Raw genomic sequence first — 23884 nt, forward strand, 5'->3', positions numbered from 1 at the left:
CTTGCCAAGAACAGATTTCTGAACACAATTGCTAAAGTCACCAAATAACTGGGGCTCTTAATCTTTTATTTTCCAGAATGAGAATAGCCTTAAAAGAAATTTTTGATCCAAGATAACTATTTTCTTGGTCCATAATCTTATCCCTCATGCCACATGGCAATGAACTTCTTTTTGATAAAAAAAAAAAAAAAGGCTCTGGAGTTAGGAAATGGCTTGCAACCAATCTGGGAGACCGAGAATGTGGAGCTAAAAAATAGTCATGATTCTTGAGATCCTTAGACAGGGAAAGGAGTAGTCACGTGATCATTAACTTTTGGTTCTAAATACCCGCCAACCCCTTATTTATGAAGAGAGGCATATTATAAAGTATTCATGCATGCAAACACACAAACAAAATCTGGCTCATTTAAGTAGCAAAAGGTATGAAACAACTCACGAACAAAAGTCTGGAGAACCAGACTCAGAAAACAAGCAAGAATCAAGCAAAATAAGGTGACAGGGAGCGGCTTAGGTCATGCCCCTAATAACTCATTTGGTAGAATCTCTACACTCCTACTGCCCTGTGGCTAATTCCTTAACTGCATTTGGATATTTCCATTGCTTCTTCCAGTCCTGGGCAGGAGCATTAACTTAGCTGATCCCAAACCAGACCACACATTTTCCTGTGTTGGCTGACTGATGGGCCTTTTAAGGCTTCTGTAATAAGAAAGACTCACTGCCTCCCACAATAATTCCACTTTAGGGAACGTATTAGTCTGCTCAGGCTATCATAAGAAAATGCTATTTACTAGGTACCTTAAAGAACAACAATTTATTTTCTCACCGTTTTGGAGGGTAAAAGTTCATGATCCAGGTGGTAGCAAATTCAGTTTCTGGTGAAGGTCTCTTCCCCGCTTGTAAATGATCACTTTCTCCCTATGTCAGCACAAGACCTTTCCTTGGTGCCTATGCGTGGAGGATACAGAGAGTGAACTCTCTTGGGTCTCTTCTTACAATGACATTAATCTCATGAGATCAGGGTCCTGCCTTTATGGCTTTTTTTTAACCTTGATTACTTTCTTAGAGGCCCCATCTCCAAATACTAGTCACCTGGGAGTTAGGGCTTTAGCATATACATTTAGGGAAATGAAAATATTCAGTCCATAACAGAGAATGACTTCAAATAAGGAGGGTGTTCAAATCCTATGGAGCTAAAACAAAAATGAGAAATACACATGTAAATGCAAAAAGAAAGGAGATAGGGAGAAACAGAACAAGACAATTCCTACTCTGCCATGCAGGTAAGAGTAACACTTTCCAGGTAAAAAGAAAACCCAAAAATCATCCAAAGTTCAAAATTGTCATTGAGGTAGATTTTAAAGATAGCTAAACATCAAAAAGCTACTGAATTAACTTTATAAACATTTTTTTCCACTCACCCTTATCTATTAGGTGAGGTAATTTGGCCCACAATTTGTTTTCAAAGTGGAAAAACATATATATTTGCAACAAAATATTCCTGATTTTATCTTAACAAAACCAAACCAAAACTAAACCAACCCGTGATTTGCTTATGCATGAAAATGACTTGTAACTCCACATTGATCTCCCCACTATATCATCAAAAGATAATGACTCTCATTTCAGAGTTGTGAAAAGTCATTTTGATATTCAAAAATCGACTGCAGCCATTCTGTTAGCTGCTTGCCCCACATTCTTTTATATCTTTTGTCCTTTAGAACAGAAAACACTTTTGCTTCTGATATCTATCTGTGTTTCACATGCCATGTGTCTCAGGTGAACAGGCCTGAGTGGTCTATGTTAATCATGGTCATCTCACTCCCTTCACCAGGGATGTGCTTAGAGTGAGCATATGGACTGACTCTGGTCAATGAAATTTGAAGTTAAGACTCCAAGGGCCTTCTTGGAAGATACAGAAAGAGTTCCACCCTCCCTCTGGATATTACTACAATCAGATGAAATGCCTTTGTACCAACACCCCCAATGTTATTAAAACCAGATATGATACTTGAAATTGCAACAATCCTACCCAAAACTGAAGTCAGAACTTGGGAAAATTACCAGGTAACACAGAGATTCAGAGCCAAATCCATGACCTTCTATGTACAGAGTCTGCTACTATGTCTAGATTTCTTGTTATTTGAGGCCACAGTTTTCCCTGTTATGAAAGCCAATTTTCACTGGGATTTTATATTATTTTCTGTGAATGGATCCTGATAAAGCCACTTGAGAAAAAGTATATACTGGAGAAACCGAAAGGCCCCTCTATTCACAGCTTACATTAAGGGTAAAAGCATGAGAGGAGCAGAGAGACAAGTGAATCACTTTGCTTTTAGGAAGGAGGTAAGCGCCTATCCTTACAAAAAGATCATGATAATTCTTTAGAAGTAGCACAACTCGATGAGCCAGCTGGCATATTCCTCCTTCCTTTTATAAAATAAAATAAGTTCGCATCAGAGTCTAATTATCACATGTTCTAAAATGTGACATTCAAAGAAAAATTAGGTTTTAGTATTATTGTGAAGCTTACCTCATTTATCATATATATTCTAATACAAATATGTAGGATCTTGATTTCTTAACAATGGGAGCTGGGAAAGGTCTTTCCGTTAGGGAAGTGTGCTTTAGAGAAAGAATAAATGAAATCAGTTTGTGGGTTTGATAGAAAGCATGTCCATTAAGAAAAGGTTAAGGCAATACAGTTACCATTATTGCCTGAAAACCATCTATCCTGCATGATTCATAAGGCACCAGAATCTAATAATCTTTAAATAACCCTACAATTTAGTATTCCTTGAACCCATTTTTGTAGGAAGAAATCTAGTTTTCAACAAGGTTAAGTAAATTTTCCAAGATCACACAGCTAGTAATGAACAGCATTGGAATATGAATTCAGGATACCCGACTTAAAACACCTATATTTTTATGCATCTTGTTTCTAGGGCAAATAAGCCCAGTGAAAAGAATATTTAGAAAGACTTCATTTGGCCAGCTTTTCTTTCCTTTTATCTTCTCCTTTTGCTTCTTTTTTCATTTTTCTTCATTCTTTTTAACATATTTTGAGCAGCTATGAAGGACATAAAGCTGACTCAGAACATATCCTATTATTGCTATCTACAAAAAGAAGCTAAACCATGAACACAAATAACTATAACTGTAAGTGGAAAGTGATAAACATTTAAGGAAAGACAAATGAAGGATGATGGAAGTTTAGAAATGACTAACTTCATAACAAAAAGTTTGCAGGTCAGGAATGCAGGAGAGTGGTTCTCTATGAAGACAAGTGATCAAAAAAAATATTGCAATTAGCTGGGCATAGGTAAGATTTTAAATTTTAGAGATGGCAAAACCTTTGAACGATAACCCAAGGAGCTGGACATATCTCAGGTTCTGTAAATAGTCTATTGTCCTGGTGTTCACGAGAGGGTGCTAAATGTAACCTCAGTTGCCCCAGGATATATCAGGCTGAATTCATGAGTTGACTGACTAGAGGAATCACCACTTTCTTCATTACGCTGGGTGCAACTTCAGTACTCCACGCATGTTCCCTAGGCTAAAGGTAGACAATGGCCTGCCATGGAGAATAAATATGGTTTTCCAAGACTCCTTCCATCTCCATTTCTATAGGAGGACAGACTTCACAAGAACATTTTCCCCCATGGTAATATAGTGTGTGAGAGAGTGAAACACTTGTTTAGCTGTTTTGTGTGTTAGGACGCTAGAGGGGGTAATAGTATGTCTATGCTAATAATTCTCATGGGGACAGAAAGGTAATTTATTATGCTCCATAACTGAGATTGGAAGAGGAAAAAAAAAAGACTTAAACACTTCAATCAAGATGACCTTCTCTTACCCCTGAAAAGTCCTCATATGTCTTCTTTCTACTCAGATAACTGTGACTAAGTACTATTATATGAATAAAAAATATAGATTTTAAATAGGAGGGGATATTATAGTTAATATAGCTATATATCATCTGTGCTTTCTTGAAGCTCTTGCAACAACTATTTGTTCATTCAAAACAGTGTTTAAAAACACCCTCAGGCTGCTTGTCCTATTTCATGTCACATGGCACCAACAGACACAGGTGATTCATGAGCTTTATAAATATAAGCATTCTCTAAAGTGATAGTTTCAGTATTTTCTCAGGACTGTCATAAATTTATGGACATAGACCAACTGGGATAATTTTATAATCTGTACTTAAAGCAGAAAAAATGAGTTATAAATATTCAAATCCAGAAATCTAATAAGCAAATAATGTAAGCAATAAGAAAATTGCCAAAGATTCTCTATATTGATTCAACTAAAAAAAAACTAATTGATTCAATTTAGTTGTAGACATTCTAGGGAAATAGAGGTAAAGATGAATCAAACAGTTTCTCAGGGAAGTTACAGTTTACTGTAGAATATAAGACCATAGCTGAATTGGTGATGCAAGGCAAAATACAGTTAGTGCCATATTACAGGCTTAGGTCACCTGTGCCTATGTTACAGGTATACATCACAAGTGCTATGTGCTTAGAAAAGAGAGTTCATGTGTGATTTGGAGAATCAGGAAAGGCTTCATAAACAGTTGATACTTTAGCGGCACCTGACTAAATGCATAGAAAGAACTTCAACACATGAAGATAGGGAAAAAGAATTTAGAATGTGTAAAAGGAAGGCTGTGAATGAGCTCAGTCAGTCTTCAGGGAGACAACAGAGCAGTGAACAGAGCAAGAGCTGATGTCATAAATGCATTCATATCCTGGCTCTATTGCTGTCTAACAGTGAGATGGAACAAAGTTTACTTTATTTCTTTAAGCCTTAATTTTCTCATGTAAAAGGAGAATAATAAAACTAACCTTAATTGGTATATTTTGAATATTAAATGAGATGATGTATGCAAGTATTTAGCACAGAATCTGGCCAGTGAAGTGGCTTTTATTATTTCTTCTCCTGTAGTCCCCTTCACTTTTCCCTGCTTAGCAAATCCCATTCTCCCACCTCTAATAAGACCTTCAGCCCATATCTATTCATTCATTTGTTCCACAAGTATTTGTTGAGCAATTTCTATATCATTTGCTTTCTTCTCCTAACCTCTGCTGCATTTATTTCCAACATAATCATTACCTAAAGAACAGAGAAGTGTTGTGTGGTCTGCCTTTCCTAGTTCTGAGTCACTGCAGTCATGGGTTAGGGCTTACTAGTGACCTACCAAAGAGGCAGAGGTTAGTGATGGTCTTGCATAAGCAAAAGAATTGAGGAAGGAAGCACACCCTGAAATGAGTGGCCACACTCTATCCATTTTAGCACTACCAGGCTAGAAGATTCCTGACTTAACCAGCTCTGAACTAATGTAGACAATAGATCCTGGCTGTGGGATTTACTTTCTCATTTTTATTTGCGACTTGAAAATACTGGCATAATCCAGCTTCGAATCCAGGAAAATCACACCGTGGCACAGTGTGAGGGTGTCATCAGGTGCTCACAGCCCAGTAACGCTATTTGGAACAGAAGAAAGAATATAAATAAAAGAAACCAAGTGCATTAGCAACTCACTTTCCTCCATATGTTATCATAATCGCAGCTTTCCTTCCTTTCCACATGGCCTCAGACCCTCTAAAATGCAACATCTCATCATTTGTTTTTGTTTGTTTTCTAGTATATGTTACAGAGAAAGAAGAAAATGGGGTTATTTTTACTACACAGAAGAAAGACACACAGTGGAAGGAGCAGGGAGTCAGCGAAAGTGTCTGATAAATAAAGCCACTGCCGAGCGGTCTCTGGGAGAATGCGTCATCCTGTGTGCAAAGTGAGCAGTGTCTGAGCCTCTTTCACTGGGTCAATTTCCTTGGAACCAAGCCTTGAAAGCCATACATTGCAGATTATCATAAGTACAGTTTTACTTCTGCTGTTTGTTTTGCTTCTTTTTTTATCCCCCTTTTTCCTTACCAAAAACAGAAAAACAAAAACATCCTTATGTCTCATAGTTTCTCTGAGGCAAGGAGAAAGATAGTCATGTATTCCCACTTTTACGGGATCAAAGATGAGAAGATAGTCATTGTTTGCCATTGGGCTGGAAAACTACTTACTGAGAAGACCAATGATGCCTTTATTACCTATTCATCGTGTTTTCCTAAGAGCCTTTAGAGAGGTTCCCCCAAAAGCTAATAAATGTCCACATCCTTGTACAAATAAACAATTGATACATATAAAATGGAGACTGATGTATCAAGCAGAGCTATCTTCTCCACTCCCTGTTGTTTCTCCGTCCCTGTGTTACCTGATTAAGTCACTTGGATGACGTATTTAAGAAAAGAATCATTCCAAATATTTTTCTTTGTCTTGCCTTTTATCTCCTAAATTCAGCCATTACAGATTCACAGACATTATAAAATATTTTCTTTAAAAGTCTAGATATTATTGAAGAAGAAATAAAAGCAAGAGTGTGAATTTAAATCATCAGCTTGCTTTCCTCCTAACTCTTTCAAAAGCACCATGTAGACAGAGTTTTGAATAGCTGGAGGAAAGAATATTATGGGTTGTGGGTTATTTTGGAGATTTGGGACTTGGATATGCCACTGGAGTCTAGGACTTCAGCCAAGAAAAAGAAGTGAGAGCGTGCTCTCCCCTTGATAAACAAGGGTCAGACAGTAGAGAGAGAGAACATAAAGGAATACAGGGGTGCCAAAATTCAACTTCTGCCTATCCAATGTCAGATATCCAACACAATAAAAACACTTTCAGAGAATGGCAGCATTCTAATTATCATGTTTCTTTAGGATAATACTGTTCATTATTAACAAAGAAAGTATCTAGAAACACTTCTTAGCTAAGTTGATTCCTGGCTAGAGCAGCCTTTTCCAGATTTATTGTGCATTTTTTTTCAGTTGTTGTTGCACTTTGCTTTATTATTATTACAATGTGCTTGGTTTGAAAGCATTTTTGTTTTCACGTAGGTGATATTTTCAAATATCTCTCTGTTGAACTCCTTCCTCGAAATTTTGCTTACCAGCATTGTATGATATAAGAAATGCTATCATCCTCCCAAGGCAGACACAGCTGTGAGCTAAAATGTGTTTTTCTCAGCCTTCGGTCATCGGGCTCAATTGCATATTTTGTGTTCTCTGTCTTGTTCTTTTCTTTGCCCCCATTGACTTGAAGTTCATATCTCCTTTTGTTTCTGGCATGTTGCTACTTAGCATGTCTTCAGTAAATAAAGATTTGGAATATTACAGTTTTTTTTTTTTTTCATACAGCTGCACTCAGTGAGAACTTTCTGTTGCTTCTTTCTACAATCAGAATGTCTTAAAGGCTACAGGTTAATCCCTCCTTCTTGTTAGATGCTTTTATTCAAGAGCATCCTGATTCTGGAAGATTCAGTTTTCAGTGGTTATTTTTAGTACTCAATTGATTCAAGCATCTTCCAAATTCTGAGAAAAAAAAATCACTTCAACCAAGAGATCCTATCAATCACAGCATGGTTTGCATGCTTATTTAGCTGGTTAGTAATTAAAGGCAGCTAAAAATACCAGACATGCATGAATGGTGTGATTTTTATATCTTAGCTTCTTCCCAGAGAAGATGCAAGACCCATCAATCAAACAGTTGGTAGCTGAAGTCATTATCACTGAAATTAAGGCAATTATACACAAATGAATATTAATGAAGTATCTAGTCAAAATTAGGGTCAGTTTTTAACAGTTAGAAATTGTAGAGAATCTAGGTTCAGTGTTAGTTCATTATAAAATAACTTAAGAACACATTTTTCATATTAAACTGCCACTATAATTATGGGGACTCCATCACATCTACGTTATTTCTTATTTTAAAGAGAAATAGTTTTATATATGCCTTATAGCTTTTATTTCAAGATTTCAAAATGGTCTAGAAATCTACATTTCATGCAGTGACACAACATCCCACTGAAAAAGAAGTACTTTGGTCTTAGGCATTGTGATTGTGTAACTTAAAAAATAATATTCATTGCAATTTACAGAATTGCCTTTATTTATAAAACAAAGAGCATATACCAGAGGATCTCCATTACTTCTTTAGTCCTTACATTCTATTGTTACAGGATTTAAATGTGGAATACGGATATGTCACCCTGGAAAGGAAACAGTAAGGTAGTTTATCATTGGATCCTTTGCATGTTATGAAAATGTGAGAATGTAAAGGGTCTGAATTTTCTAGACATGCTTGCACATAATTAAAAGGTAGTAGAAGCCCCTCCAACAGCCTCCAAACATAAGTATCATAGTCCACAACTCTAGGGACACTTCACATCAGGATCTATGTGAATTGCTCTTCTGGTGCTGTGCAGTGCACAGCTGTGCAGACATAGATGCTGGACACAGAGAAGAGGCATTTTATTAACTGTTCTACTTCATGCCACCCATTTAGTAAGCACATAGGAAAAAAGAGCGAGAGAAAGATGAAGAAAGAAAAAGAAAGCAAGAAAGCAGAAAAGAAAGCAAGAGAGGGGGAGGAGGGAGAGAGGAAAGGAGGGAGGGAGGGAATAAGGAAGGGAGGAAGGAAGGAAGGAAGGAAGGAAGGAAGGAAGGAAGGAAGGAAGGAAGGAAGGAAGGACGGACGGACGGACTGTTCTGTGACTAAGCATTAGAAGTAGAAAAGATTTGAACCCAGTTAATCTTTGGGCCAGCCACGCCTCCAGCAGCAAATCAATAAACGAGACCATTAGATAGTCTCTGCAAGGAGCCAAACTCCAGGATCAACCTGTTACAATCACACAGGCCTTTGATGGCTGGCAAACAGGAATGAGACTAAGAGAAGGCAGACTGACTACACATAGGTCTGGAGGACAATAGGGCGAAGTAAAAATGATGAGATGGGGTGGAGAAAAGACAGGAACAAAAGGGAGGGCATCATAGTTATCCACAGTTGTATGGGAAGATGCAGTCATTCTGGCTTAATCCCACTGGCTCATTTTTTCAAATCATGCTATTCTCCCAGAAATCCCAGCTGCATGAGAGAGACAAGATCATCATAGAACTGTATGCCCTGAAATAAAAGAAAAGTGACTGGCCTAGGGAATTTGAAAAATTGTCAAACATGGAAGAAAGAATATGGAGTAGACGCTCTCATGTTCCTCAGAGCCCTGTGCAATATTACAGAATGATTCACTGTCTTTGTGAAGCTAGTGCCCCAAATAGGGTAAAGTATTATATATCAGCTTGATAAAATCATAAATATGGGTATATTTAGGGAGTATACGGGTATAATATGGGGATAACTGAAATTATCCTTAATGGACACTATTCACTTCAATGCAGACTAACAACTCCTGCCAATTCATACATATTTCCTCTTGCAGACTGCCACGGTTACTACTTGAGAACATTACTATGACAGTTACTACTATTACTACTTGAGACCCTTATTAGGAGACTGAACAAAGGAGGACAAACGCAGAAATGAAAACTTAAGACAAAAGAAACTGTTTTAAAGGAAAGGTACAGGGGAAGAAGTAGACAGCTCCATGCTTCTAGTGAGCAAAGGCAGCTCTGAGCTTCCACAGCCCTTCATATTTATTGGGTAGAAAGAGCAAAGAGGGGGAGGCAATGATTGGTCAGCTGCTTAATTGATCACAGGTTCACGCTTTTGCTAACAGGCTTACGCTTTTGCTAACAGGCTTCAGATGTGCATAATCACAAGAAACACTTGTGCCTCGGTCATGACTGCCCTCAGCATTCCTTCTGGGTGGCAGACGCAGTTTGCCAGTTTGCCAACATCCTGCTTTCATGAGAACAGTTTGCTATTTACTCACATAGCCTCCAGTGGTATACTGGAGTTGATCGTGACCCTCACTCTTTTGGCCTGCAACAATTTCCTATTTTAATTCATTCATTTTCTCAATCCTGGGTGCTGTTTAGAATACTCTAAGGAGGTGAAACATTTGTCTAAGGTATATATACACATATGTGTGTGTGTATATAAATAGTAATATACATATATAGTGTGTGTGTGGAGTCATATATATATAGTGTATGACTATACATATATACACACACACTCTATATTACACTTCACTATATTCTACTTTGTATATATTTCATTTTTTATACATTTTTACAAATGGAAGATTAGTGGCAACCCTGCATAGAGGAAATCTATTGGTGTCATTTTTCCAAGTGCATATCTGTGTCACATTTTGGTAAGTCTAGCAACATTTCAAAATTTTCATTAGTATTATATCAGTTATGGTGATTTGTGATCAGTGATCTTTCATGATACTATTGTAATCATTTTGGGGTGCCACAAACTGCTCCCATATGAGACAGGGAACTTAATAAATGTTAAGTGTGTTCTGACTAATCTGCCCGCCAGCTGCTGTCTTGTCTCTCTCCCTCTCTTCAGGTCTTCCTATTCCTTAAGACACAACCATATTGAAATTAGGCCATTAATAACCTAGCAATGACCTCTAAGTGTTCAAGTGAAAGACAGAGTCACCCCCCTCTCACTTTAAATTGAAAGCTAGAAATGATTACACTTAGTGAGAAAAGATATTGAAAATCCTGATAGGACAAAAGCAAGGTCTCATGCACCAAACAGCCAAATTATGAATGCAACAGAAAAGTTAAGGAAATTAAAAGTGCCACTCCAGTGAACACAAAAATGATCAGAAAGCAAAATAGCCTTACTACTGATATGGAGAAAGTTTGAATGGTCTGAATAGATCAAACCAGCCACAACATTCCCTTCAGCCCAAGACAAATTCAGAGAAAGGCCCTAACTCTCTTTAATTCTATAAAGGCCGAGAGGTAAGAAGCTATAGAAGAAAAGTTTGAAGTCAGCAGAGGTTGGTTCATGAGGTTTAAGGAAAGAAGCCATCTCCATAACATAAAAGTGCAAGATGAAGCTGCAAGTACTGATGTAGAAGCTACAACAAGTTATCCGGAGGATCTAGCTAAGATCATTTATAAAAGTAGTTGCATTAAACCACCAATTTTCAATAGATGAAACAACCTTCTGTCAGAAGAAGATGTCCTTTAGGTCTTTCATAGCTAGAGAGGAGAAGTCAAAGCCTGTCTTCAACCCTGCAAAGCTCAGGCTGATTCTCTTGTTAGGGGCTAATGGACTTGGTGACTTTAAGTTGAAGCCAACGCACATTTACCATTTTGAAAATTTTAGGGCCCTCAAAAATTATGGTAAATTTACTCTGCCTATGCTCTATGTATGTGGCAAAAAGGCATAGGTGATGGCACATCTGTATACAGCATGGTGTACTGATGACTATTTTAAGCACTATATGGAAACATACTGTTCAGAAAAAAATCCATTCGATATATCACTTCCCATTGACAGCGGACCTAGTAAAGCAAAAGCTCTGATGGAGACTAACAAAGAAATTAATGATATGTGCATGCCAGCTAACACAACATTCATTCTGCAGCTAGGAATCCAGAAGTAATTTTGAATTTGAAGTCTTATTATTTAAAAAACACATTTTATAAGGCTTAACTGCCATAGATAGTGATTTCCCTGATGGATCTGGGCAAACTGAAAATCTTCTGGAAAGGATTTCAGATGCCATTAAGGACATTCATAATTCATGGGAGGAGATCAAAAGATCAAAATTAACAGGAGGTGAGACGTTGATTCCAACCCTCATGGATGAATTTGAGGGTTCAAGACTCCAGTGGAGGAAGTAACTGCAGATGGGGGAAATAATAAAAGAACTAGAGTTAGATCGTGAAGATGTGACTAAATTGCTGCAATCTCGTGATGAAACTTTAAGACATGATGACATGCTTCTTATGGATGAGAAAAGAAAGTGGTTTCTTGAGAGTATCCATGCTGGTGAAGATGCTGTGAACATTGTTGAAATGGCATCTAGGTACCTAGGATATTATGTGAACTTGTTAAGAAAGCAGCAGAATTTGAGAATATTGACCCCTATTAAGTTCTACTGTGGGTAAAATGCTATCAAACATCATTCCATGCTACAGAGAAATATTTTGTAAAAGAAAGAGCCAACTGATGTGGCAAGCCTCACTGTTGTCTTATTTTAAGAAACTGCCACAAGCACCCCAACCCTTCAGCAACCACCGCCCTGGATCAGTCAGCATCCGTCAACATTGAGGCAAGATCCTCCACCAGCAAAGAGATGATGACTCAGTGAAGGCTGAGATGATCATCAGCATTTTTTAGCAAGAATGTATCTTTTAATAAATGTACATATTTTAGACATGATGCTACTGCAAACTTAATAAACTGCCGTATAGTTTAAACTAAAATGCACTGGGAAAGCAAAAATCCATGTAACTCACTTTATTGGGAAATTCACTTTATTACAGTAATCTGGAAGTGAATCTGCAATAGCTCTGAGGTGTGTGTGTGTGTGTGTGTGTGTGTATTATATACATATATATACACACACCTGTCCTCCACAATTTTCAATTTGCAGGTAGTATTCAGAATGATTGTTCTAAACTGTAGATTGTTAGTGAGTAAATGTCATATCTTACTTATCCATAGCCCACACACTGTGGATTCTAGGTAAATGTTTTACATTAAAAAGTTTACTTTTAAAAAATGAATTTTATAATCAATGGAATATTAAGATAAATGAAGCACATTTACAGTATTTGTGGTCAGCGCTAATAGAGCTTTTCTCAGGGGGCTGTGAACCTCAAAGAAAGGATACCACTACCTCACTAGGCATTACAGTTGTCCTAATGTGGAGCCGAGCCACATTTCCTGCTTGTACATTAAGAACCTGTTCAAGACAGGGGATGCCAGGACAATGAACAAATGTAAGAGTTGTAGCTATGGGGCTTGCTCTCTTCCAAAAAGTCACTTGGGGAAGAATTTGGTGAATTCAACAGTGCGCTCTCATTCAAAATATTTTAAAATACACTCTTTGGGAACTAAGTCACCAATAAATGCATAAATGATATTAACAGAGATTCACCTTCAAGCATCTTTTAATAAAGCACTTAAGAAAGAATCCCAGATCACACTCAGAAAATCCTGTGTATCTCCAAATTCTAAATTCCAGGAGTAACTTGCTGTTTTCCTGATAGCATCTACCCTATTTTTACAGAGACAGTCCTTCTGATGTATAGCAACATGGCAAAGGAAGAATCGTTAGACAGTTTTAATTTTAATTACATTATTGTGAAATAGTGTAATAAATAGGCTTAATATAAAATTTACATGATTTGAATGACGCCAGTTCCACCCATATGCCTACCTTTTCATGCACTTATATACTTTTAAACATTTTAAATAATGAGTTATTTCAAAGATACAGAAAATCACAGGAAATTGTATCATAGCTATTTGTACATTGAATACCAAAATGAAAAAGATATTTATATTTTGTCAAATGACTTCAGCTCTTCTTTTTGCTTTAAAAGAAAGAAAATTTTACAGATTCAGCAAAATACCTGCCTCTGGATCTCTTCCCTTCATCTCTCCCTAGAGATAACTAGTCTTCTCTGGGTGAGATAGGTATTATTCATTGTTTTATACTCTTACTACAGTTTATGTATTTATAAATATTAGACATATAACATATAATACATTATGTGTTTATGAACATATACTTTGTGTTCCAGACTCACACACTATCAAAGTTTGCACCATAACCAAATTCCAAATTATGTTTCTGTCGGTTCATAAAGTTGTAGGTCATGAATTTTAATGGCAATAGAGTATTCCAAGGCATGAACTAATTAGTTTATTAATTTATTTTACTGTGTATTAGTGAGATGGATTTTATTTTTTTACTCATCAATATTTTTTCGGCAATTGTGTGGCAGCATATATTTTGTGCATGGTTGAGAATTGGAGAACACACTTCTGATTTAGTTGGGATTGCCAAGGTATCTGGTATGTACATTTTTATCTTTATTAGCTACTACCAAATTGCTCTCCAAAATGACTGTAATTGTGTCAATTTATTCTCTTGACATAAAGTTTCCAATTTCCACATAATTTTTCTAAGATTTATTTTTATCGTATTGTAATTTCGGTAAATTTAATGGATGAAACAGTATCTTACATTGGTTTTGACACTTTGTTCTTGTTCAAAATTCTAGTTTGTCTTTTCTTTGTTATAGTTGATTTAACATATAAAATTTATGAATATCCGTAATATTATGAATAAATTAATTTACATGCAAACCCGCATGTATATGTTTGGAATCTATTCCCTTCTATTTTGTTCTCTTAATTTACCATGATTTCTCTTTGCTTCAGTTTTACCTCCATTTCCTCTTTCCATTGTATCACCTATATACATATAGATGTGTGTACACACATACACACACATATATATATATTTGCTTTTCCTGTTCTGTAGAGTGCATGCTTACCAAAATCTAAAGTTGATCACGTCATTACCCACCTCCTGAATGAAGCACATACCCCTGAGTGCTTTAACTCTGATCAGCCTCCTTCCAGCTTTCTGGTGATGATTTCTACTGACATAATTTCACTTTATTTTTATAAGATAATTTTACTCTTGTTTACAAAAATGTGTGTGTGTGTGTGTGTGTGTGTATATATATATATATATATATATATATATATTAACTATTTGTTTACAAATTTACTTGCTCATCATTTTTTTGCATTCTACTTCATCCATTGATTTTTTTCAGTTATTCTTCGTGAAGTGCATCCATTTAGTAATTCGTTCCATAAGAGTCTGTGAATGGTAAAGTCTTTCCAATTTTATTTTTCTGAAAATATATCTTATTTTCTTTCACTCTATTTGAATCCTATGTTCCTTTTTGTTGCAATTTATTCCCCTTTCAAGGCTGCAATATCCTCTTTGATCTCTTTGAGGGCATTCATAATGGTTTCATTTTCTTTTGTTCCCCCCTATTCTATATGGTCCCTGTTTCCTCCAAGTTACCTGATTCTTTTTATTTTGGTACCTTTGTTTCTGGTGGGAGGATCTTCTTAATGTCTGATAAATCTTCATTGTCTTCTCAGAATTAAGAATAAAAGGGTGGAGAACTGTAAAGCTGATCAGAAGCACTGATGGGCAAGGACAGGGTGTTGGCTCCACCATCACACAGGGTGATTTGGGTATCAGCCCTGTCATCACCTCCCACTCTCTCCAGGCCTTCCCTCTTGGGCTAGCTAGGTGGTATAGGAGAAAGCTTCCCAATCTTCTGCCTGGGTGAGGACATGGCCTCCAACGTTCTGGAAGCCAGATTGGGAGAGGCAGTCAGGGGACTTAGATGGAGCACTCTTTATGTACATTTTCCTGTTCATCCTATGACTGTGCCTGGATACCCCCATTTCAGGAACCATTCCTTTTACCATCCCTAGAGAATAAACTTCCAGACTTCTTCTGGGGTGGGGATGGCTTAGTGGTCTAAAGTCATGGAGTAAAAGAAAGCATCTACGTTCTCAAGCAGATTTTACCAAATCTTAATTTCTTTAAGAATTCATCTCTATACTTAAAATGTTTAACAGCATTTTTGTTAAATAGTATCGGACTTTGTAATTGGTTGTTTTAGGTGAATTTCACAGTGAACTGTTTATTTGAATGCTAACTCTGCGCCATGGGCTCTTCCTCACACTATTCTTACTTATTAGGCATTACTCTCCACATTTCCCAGATGAGAAAACTGAGACACAGAGGAGACAAATTATTCTCTGAATAATATTTAACTAACAGAGCTCAACAGAGTTGGGATTTAAAACTAATGTTTGCCCATCTCCAAAGTCCATTTACAGTCACCAAACAATCTCCCATGAACATCAATAAGATCTACAGAAAAGGGCCAGCTCCCTAAAGGGGTGCAAAGCTGTGTAGTACATGTGCACTGTGGGTGCCTGCTTAGGTGTAGATGCATATGTGGATAGAAAATGTTTAAGACATGGTACTATTATGATACTTGGTTCAAACACTGCCACTTTTCACTGATTTCTCTTCTTTCTCCCTGCTCATTCAACAGTGTCTAATAAACACCTTATTTCCCTTCTCACTGACTTTCTATTTATTCAGTATTTTCTGCCTAAGATACCTATTGTGTTCAGGTGATCAATGTCACAGCATGCACACTGCTTTGTAACACTAGGGACTCTGAACAATAATTTTACTTTGAAGCAAAAAAGTAGTGGGCATGAGAAGGGTGGGAAAGCTATGCAGAGACATCACAGAAAATGAATGTGTGTGAATCCATAAGTTTCCAAGTGAAGCCACAATATGTGTAATGTTGCACTTTTGTTGAATAAATGGCCATTAATGAAGTGCATCTATAAGTCTTTCAAAGACAGAAGCATCATTGTAAATATGCTCTTATTTCATGTGCCTACCATAATAGGCGCAGAGTAGTCAGTCGATACACATTACCCTTTGATTCATGCTAATACTGTATATTTTTAACACTTCCAAGTGAGTGGTGTGTTCTTAGGAAAGTAGTTTTGTTTTATTCATCAGCTATAACAAATCACGAATTTTTACTTCTCAGAGATATCCTGGTTCCCTTTTCTCCTGCTATGGAATAATCAAGGTCATGTCTTGAGCTCAGGATCTGCAGTTCATACCCATTCTACATTTATCAATGTGCTAGCTCAGTGAGTTGCACACAGTAGGCCCACAGCACATACATCATTAACAACAAAAATATTTGTCTCTTTGGAAAAATATAATTAACATTTAGTTACAGTTTTCTGGCTGTAGATTGCTGGCCTACCTGATGGGGCAGAAGGCAGACTGCAGAGCCAGTCCTAGAGAAATCCGTATTATATGCCACCTCCCTAGGCTCAGAAAAAGGAAAGTGAGGAATGCCTGTACTAGTGATCATTGGACTAGTTATTTGTCATATCTCCACTAAATTTCACATTTTTCTAGAAGCCAGCCATGGTAACTCGAACTAAAGTAGAATCCACTTTTTTCTCCCTGCCACCTTATTCTCGCTACACCTACTTAGACTGCATTAGAATATTTAATTATTTTTAGTTTATTTATAACTGTCTTTTCTTCTAGACTACAAGCATCATAAGGTCAAGCAGCAAGTCTTTTTCATATATCCCCAAATAATTAGAGATTCAATGTTTATTTAACGAATGCACAATTCAGTGAAGTCATTCTTTATCCTTCCTCTCGTTTAACCCAGAATTGTAAACTCTTATTCAAAGTATAGAACAACCACTCGACTTGCCACAACTTAATTTCCATGCTTAGCACAAGCTTCCCAGGCAACACACCCAGGGAATTGTGTTTCAGAGAGTTGCAGGGGCTCTCTGCAGTTGAAATGCTCTTTCCACATAAAATCCCCCCGTGCTCTCTCTACTGCACAGTAGCAGTTGAGAAGCAAGTCACTTGTGCAAACTCTGAAAGACTATTGATAAAAGAAAAAGAATGACATTTGCTTCTGGCAGTTTTACTCAAAGGTGTGTGCCTGAAAGTCAGAGAAAGATATCACGAGCCACAGAAATATGAGCAATCTCTGAAGAGGATGTAGGAGAAAGATATTCATAGAGTAGGAGCATTATTCCTCGTTCTTGGCAAGAAAAAGCAACACAAAGACTGGAAGAGTGAATGGGACTTGGCAAGTGAGACCAGGAGAGAGACTGCAGCAAACTGACTCTCCCCTCTCATGGGCCATGACCTTGAGCCTTACAGGAGCCTCTATGTGAGTTACAGTCCAGTGGTAAATGGAGCTAAGGCCCATGCCTCATTGCAAACACTTGCAGTGATGGTTTAGAAAGGGAGTTCAACAGAATGTGGATGGATAAATCTGATCAGGCAGATGTCTAGTTTGACAAGAGAGAGAGAAAAATAAATAAATACAAAGGTTCTATGAAGAATATTGGTTGGAGGAAAAAAAGAAAATTGCCCTAAATTTTGTTATATTACAGCTGAGATTTCACGGAAAAATTCGCCAGAGAAATTAGCTGACTCCCAATCAGTGTTCTAATGCAGCCATTTATAGTGCTTCATGCTGCTTCACTGCCCAGGTAATTACTTTTTATCAACCTAAAATTCTCCAGTACTTTCAGCTGGAAAGCTAGTCTTTATTTCCCCACATTGGAAGTCAGTAGCAAAATGTTATTGACCCAGTTCTGTTGTCATCTTCCACTTGAGTGCAGGTGCATGTGTAAGAGAGTCCTGTACATTATTTACAGTTGCTTTCATGGATGCTTTTAAAATGATACTCTAATTCCTCTTCCACATGACAACCTTTCAAATTTTTCAAGAAAGCTTTATTTCAGCTTCTGAATCTGTCTCCAAGAGAAGTCATATTCTCCATCTCAGTCCTTTCCATGTTCTTCACTTGGCATGAGTCTACACACTTTACCACTTTCAGCACTCAATCCCCCATAAGGTATAAACACTTTTTAAATTAGAGACATCCAGAATTGAACAAAAATCTTGGCAATGAAAAATACAGTAGGCCATGAGCCTCCCTTGATCCTGATCCTTCACTTCTATCATTATACCCAAAGATTCCTTTACCGTTTTAGCAACCACATCATACTGCTAAACCTGCTGTAATAATGACCTACCTAACACTTACTGTGTGTCAGGCACTGCTCTAAGTACTTTACATGTCTTAACTCATTTAATTAGTCTTATGGATAGAAAGGAGGATGTATGATTATATTCATAAAAGGGAGAGTGAATGAGTGAAGGTTGTGTACTAAGAATAACTTCATTTATCACATTCATTCATTTATTCATTCAACAAACACTGAAAGTAAATTTTTAAAAATAATTTCATATGGTCAATTTATCAGTCAGGGTTCAATGAAAGAATCAGAACCTCTTGGAGTAATGCAGATTAAAGGGTTGATTATAGGGAGCTGACTACAAGACTGCAATCTGGTTAACCAGTCTATGTATGACTGTTGCTTTTGTACATGGTGCTGGGGCCTGAAGTCCACATGGCAGGAATTCAGGATGGCAAGATGGATTTGAAGCTCTGTAGAGAAAGAACAAATGGGAATCATAGAATATTCCAGAACCCATAATGATAAAGAGGCACCCTTATTAACTTCTCACTGCTTCCAAGCCTTCAACTTTGATAATCCAGTTACTATAAAGAAGCAGCTGGTGCCCTTCTTCATGGAGCTAAACATGTACCTAACACAGTAGTTGGAGATGCTTATGAAGGAGAGCCAGTGGTTGCCAGATGAGGAGCTGCAGGCGTGGCTACTGCCCATGCCAACATGGTGAGCTAGCACACCTATGTCCACTTGTGTTAACTTCAACAGCACCTGAACCTACAACCATATTCTGATTATAAAAATGGCCTGCAGAAGTTTCTTTGGCATCTAGTTCTAACCCAGAACCATACATTGAGAATTTCGGGAGATGAAATGATGACACTCTATGAGAAGCCTAAATAAGAAAGGGGTGGCAAAGGGCTTGAGAAATAACTCCTGGTGAGTATTGAGCCCTGACTCCTATTCATTTCAGCCATGAACATTTACTATTTTATATGATGTGAGCCAAGAAATCTCTTTGTGTGCCTAAACTCGACAAACTTGGAAGGTCTTAACCTTGACATTTGAAGAGATCTAATCAATGCATATACTGCATGGAAAACTGGAGTATTCACTGTGGGATGTAAACTGGGTGAATTCATTTAGTAAAAGCAGTGTCTAATATATGTACATCTTCAAAGCAATAAATGAATGAGAGGTTCAAAAATGAGAAACATCATCATATACACATGTTGAAAGTATAAGGTCATTGGGATTGACTTTTTCCCATGAATTCCATTTTCATTAAAAGTACCTCCAAATGAGTTAGGCATCATTGTAGTTCCCAAACAGACTTTATGGAACAATTTTCCTGTAATTTCTTCTCATTAAAGTGATTATAGAACTTTCCAATACTATAAAGACCAAGACATCTGTGTCCAGTTTATGTATTTGTTTTCTTTCAAATGCTCAGCAAAGTGTCTAAAGTCATTGTGGGCCAATAATTACAATTAAGGTAAAATTAATCTAATTAAATAATTTGTACTTAAAGCAGATTCCTCTAGTGCTATCAGCTCTTATATTTTAGGATTATGTAGTGCTAGGGGGAAAAATGAAGTCCCAGAGATTACTGAAATTTTATATTCATTTATTTTCCTGAATTTAATTTCTCCATTCTTCCACATTAGTGTTGACTCAGGATTTGGGGGAGCTCTATAATGAAGAGTATCTGAAAACACACTCTCTAGCAGTTATGACCATCTATGTTTCACTCTGGTAATTTATTAGGGAAAAGAAGAATCTCACAATGAAGTCTTTTCAATGATTCAAAGAGAAAACATTTTTCTCAGCAGCCCTAGGACGTGCTTTCCAGCTCCTGATTCTGGTTTTGCTGCTTAGGTAACTGCAAGCAGTAGGAAATGCAGTTGTGCAAAAACCCAGCCAGACAGGGCTTTTCCCAGGGAGATGCATAAAGACTGGCCTGCATGTGAGGAAGCCGAGAAAAATCACAACCATTTTCACCCATATCACACATTGTGTTCTTCACCACAGTGTGCCCTGTGTAGTTATGTAAATTGATTTTCTCTACTGTATAGTTAGCTACATATACTGAAGACTTGATTAACACAGTGGTTTCTACAAGTAGAGGCTTGTTTCTCTTAGATCTCAAGAAGTTTATATCCAAGGGGCCCACTGACATTTGTTTAGAAGCATAGTTCTAGAAATCCAGGTCTTCTTCCTTTGATTCTGTTAACATCTGTCTTACTACAGATACATTAAGGTTTCAAGATGGCTGTTACAACTTCAGAGTTCATGTTCATGTCAGGGCAGGTGGGGAAAGAGGTGGGGAAAACAATGCCACAGTGTCAATTGCATTTATTGGCATTGGTTCTAAGAAGCGAACATCTTCCCAGGACATTCAGCAGACTTCACTTATATCTCAATGGAAAGAGTGTCACATGGCCACTCCTGTGGCACTGGAGACTGGGGTTCTCTCCATCAGTTAAAAATGGTAACTGGACCCTGGGAAGGCAACTAATGACTGGCTATATTTTCCTAAATAGTTATGAGTTCCTTGAAAGCAGAAACTAAGTTCCATACTTCCTTCACATTATCTTTTTATTTATTTATTTCTCATATCTTCACTTGCCTTTACTGACCATAAGTGGGAGGGAATTGGCCCATGACACCTGATGATTTATTTAAATTAAAAAGGAATCAGGTCAGGCTCAATGCGTCATGCCTATTAGTCCAACAATTTGGGAGTCCAAGGGGGAAAGATCGCTTTTGAAACCAGAATTTCAAGACCAGCCTGGGCAACATAGCAAGACCTCATTTCTAAAATACATACATACATACATACATACATACATACATACATACATATTCAGGCACTGTAGCTCACAGCTGCAGTCTCAGCTACTCAGGAGGCTAATTCAGGAAGATCGCTTGAGCCCAGGAGTTCGAGGTCGTGGTGAGCTATGGTCATGCCACAACACTCCAGCCTGGGCAACACAACGGGACCCCTTTTAAAAACATCAGCTTAGACATAAAGACACTCACACTTATGATGATTTAATGTTTCAAACTGACAATCAGGTACATGTAAATATTGCCCACTACAAGTTTAGTCAAGTAAGCTGGGAAACCTGAAAGAAGCAAACGAAGACAAACAACAAAAGGCTCAGATCCTACAAAAATTTTGTGAAATTTTAATAAGCATCCAGGCATAGAAAATAAATCTCATGTGAAAGAGGAAAAGAAATGTATTGGTAGCCATGATTTTAAAGGCAATGGCAGAATGCCAAGGGATTTTTGAGGGATTAAGAAGGGTAGAGCTCCATAAATATTATTTTTCATGACATGATATAGAAATATAAGCTTAAGTATGTTGCTCAAAATATGAAAGAAGCTACCACAACAACTAAAATATGACATGTAATTTTAAAGCTAGGAAAGAAAATAAGGAAAAATTTTAAACAAAAGTAACATGATAGAAAAGGAAACATCTAGAATAGCATAGAAACAAAGGCAAAGCACATGTCAGACTCAGACTTTCAATTCCAGTTGTTTGTTTCCATCAAGAACAATTAGTAAAGTTGGAAAAAATAGAAGAAAAAAATCATCTGTATAAAGATGTGTGCTGATGAGGCTATCAGCACCTGAACGCCCAAGAGAAGAGAAAAAGTAGAGAGAATGAGTCAACATTCTGCAAGCCACTTTCCTCCTCAGGGTTGTTCCTGACTAGAGAGCAAGAGGATAGCAGACCAATCATAAATCCACAGTAAACGACTGATACGTAGCAATCTTACATGACAGAAGACAGTTGAGGTCCACAAAGGATGGCAGGATATGAAAAGCCAAGATTTCAGAGGAAAGAGAGGTGCAGAGACCCTAGCACAACACTGGTGGTTTTCAGGCATTTGCTGAATTTCAAGCTGTGCAGGGTAGAAGTTAAGAGGCTAATCATAAAACCACTGAAATCTACAGCTGAGGTTTTGGAAGTATCATCGTCCTGAGGAGGCAAAATTGGAGTCCAGGGCCTGCCAAGGTCCTAGTAAACATCCAAGTCTTTCAGTTGGGTCCCCTAGAGAGTTTACCCTGGGCGCTTGTATGAACCAAAGGTTGACTGAGTCTTTCAATCCATCCATAATCAGTGTACGGTTGGAATAACAGAATAAGCTGATATATTTCCATCTATCCCTAGAGCAGAAAATGGCAAAGTCTTCCTAGATAAATAAACAGTGTCAAGACTCCAAGAAAGAATTATCAAACCTGCTAGGGTTCTATCTATCTATCTATTTGTTCTATGGTACACCCATGTTCCTTATCTCTTCCCCAAGGAAATGTGCATTGAAAGATATGTACATTAGTGTTTATATCAGTGGTATTTATTACAGCCCTAAACTGGAAAAAAAAAAACTTGAATGTCCGTCAATAGAATGGATCAAAATGCTTTGTGAGAGTTATACAATCAAACACTATCCAGCAATGAAACTACAAACTTGCTCTTGCAATACCATGGATGAATGGCACAAAAAAATAAATAAAAGAAGCCAGATACAATTATATACTGTATGATTTATTTTATATAAACTTCAAAAACAAGGAAAGTAATCTATGGTAATAACAGTCTGAATGACTACATTCAGGTGATGTAACGACTGGGATGTGGCCTGAAGGTAGTTGCATTAAGTAATATATCTTAATCCAGATGACAGTTACATGAGTATAATTCACCTTGAAATATATCATGAGTTTTGTAGTTATGACTTTTTTTAGTAGTTAAGAAAAGGTTGAACAAATAAAACAACCACATCTATTATTAAAATAAATGAAAACAGGTTGAATCCTCCTAATTAAGATCAACACTGAAACTAAAAAAATGTTTAACTTATAACTTTTGCAAGAAATACAAATTACACAGAAGGATAATGACAGGCAGATAATGAGAAGTGCATATGTATACATCATAGATATTGCAGAGATGGTAATATTATAAACAAAAGCAAAACCATGCAGCAAGCATTAACTCTGAAAAAGGAAATTATTTACTAAATGGGATAATTTACAATAAAGATACATCTGTCATAGATCTTGGTTCTGAATTCACTAACTCCAAAGTGTATAAGAAAATACAGGAACACAACCAGTTAAAATGAAAAAGAACCATGGTCTTTGGGTAGACTGATATATATTGTTAAATTTTTTACAGTTCAGTTAGACCAAAATGATATATATAGTATTATAATAACACAACTAACATATTAAGTCAAGTAGATGATATAAAATACATCTTTTATATAGAACTTTCCTAACAGTGTTTCAATACACTTGCAAACAAAATATCATAGCCATAATAATAAATTCTCTATTCACAATGTAATAAAACCAAAAATTTATAGCAAAATGATAAAGATGACTAATCTAATCACTTGGAAATAAAAACAAAATCCTCTGCTAAATAATCTTTAGATCA

Source organism: Rhinopithecus roxellana, chromosome 17, assembly GCF_007565055.1.
Source record: "Rhinopithecus roxellana isolate Shanxi Qingling chromosome 17, ASM756505v1, whole genome shotgun sequence".
Classification (NCBI taxonomy): domain Eukaryota; kingdom Metazoa; phylum Chordata; class Mammalia; order Primates; family Cercopithecidae; genus Rhinopithecus; species Rhinopithecus roxellana.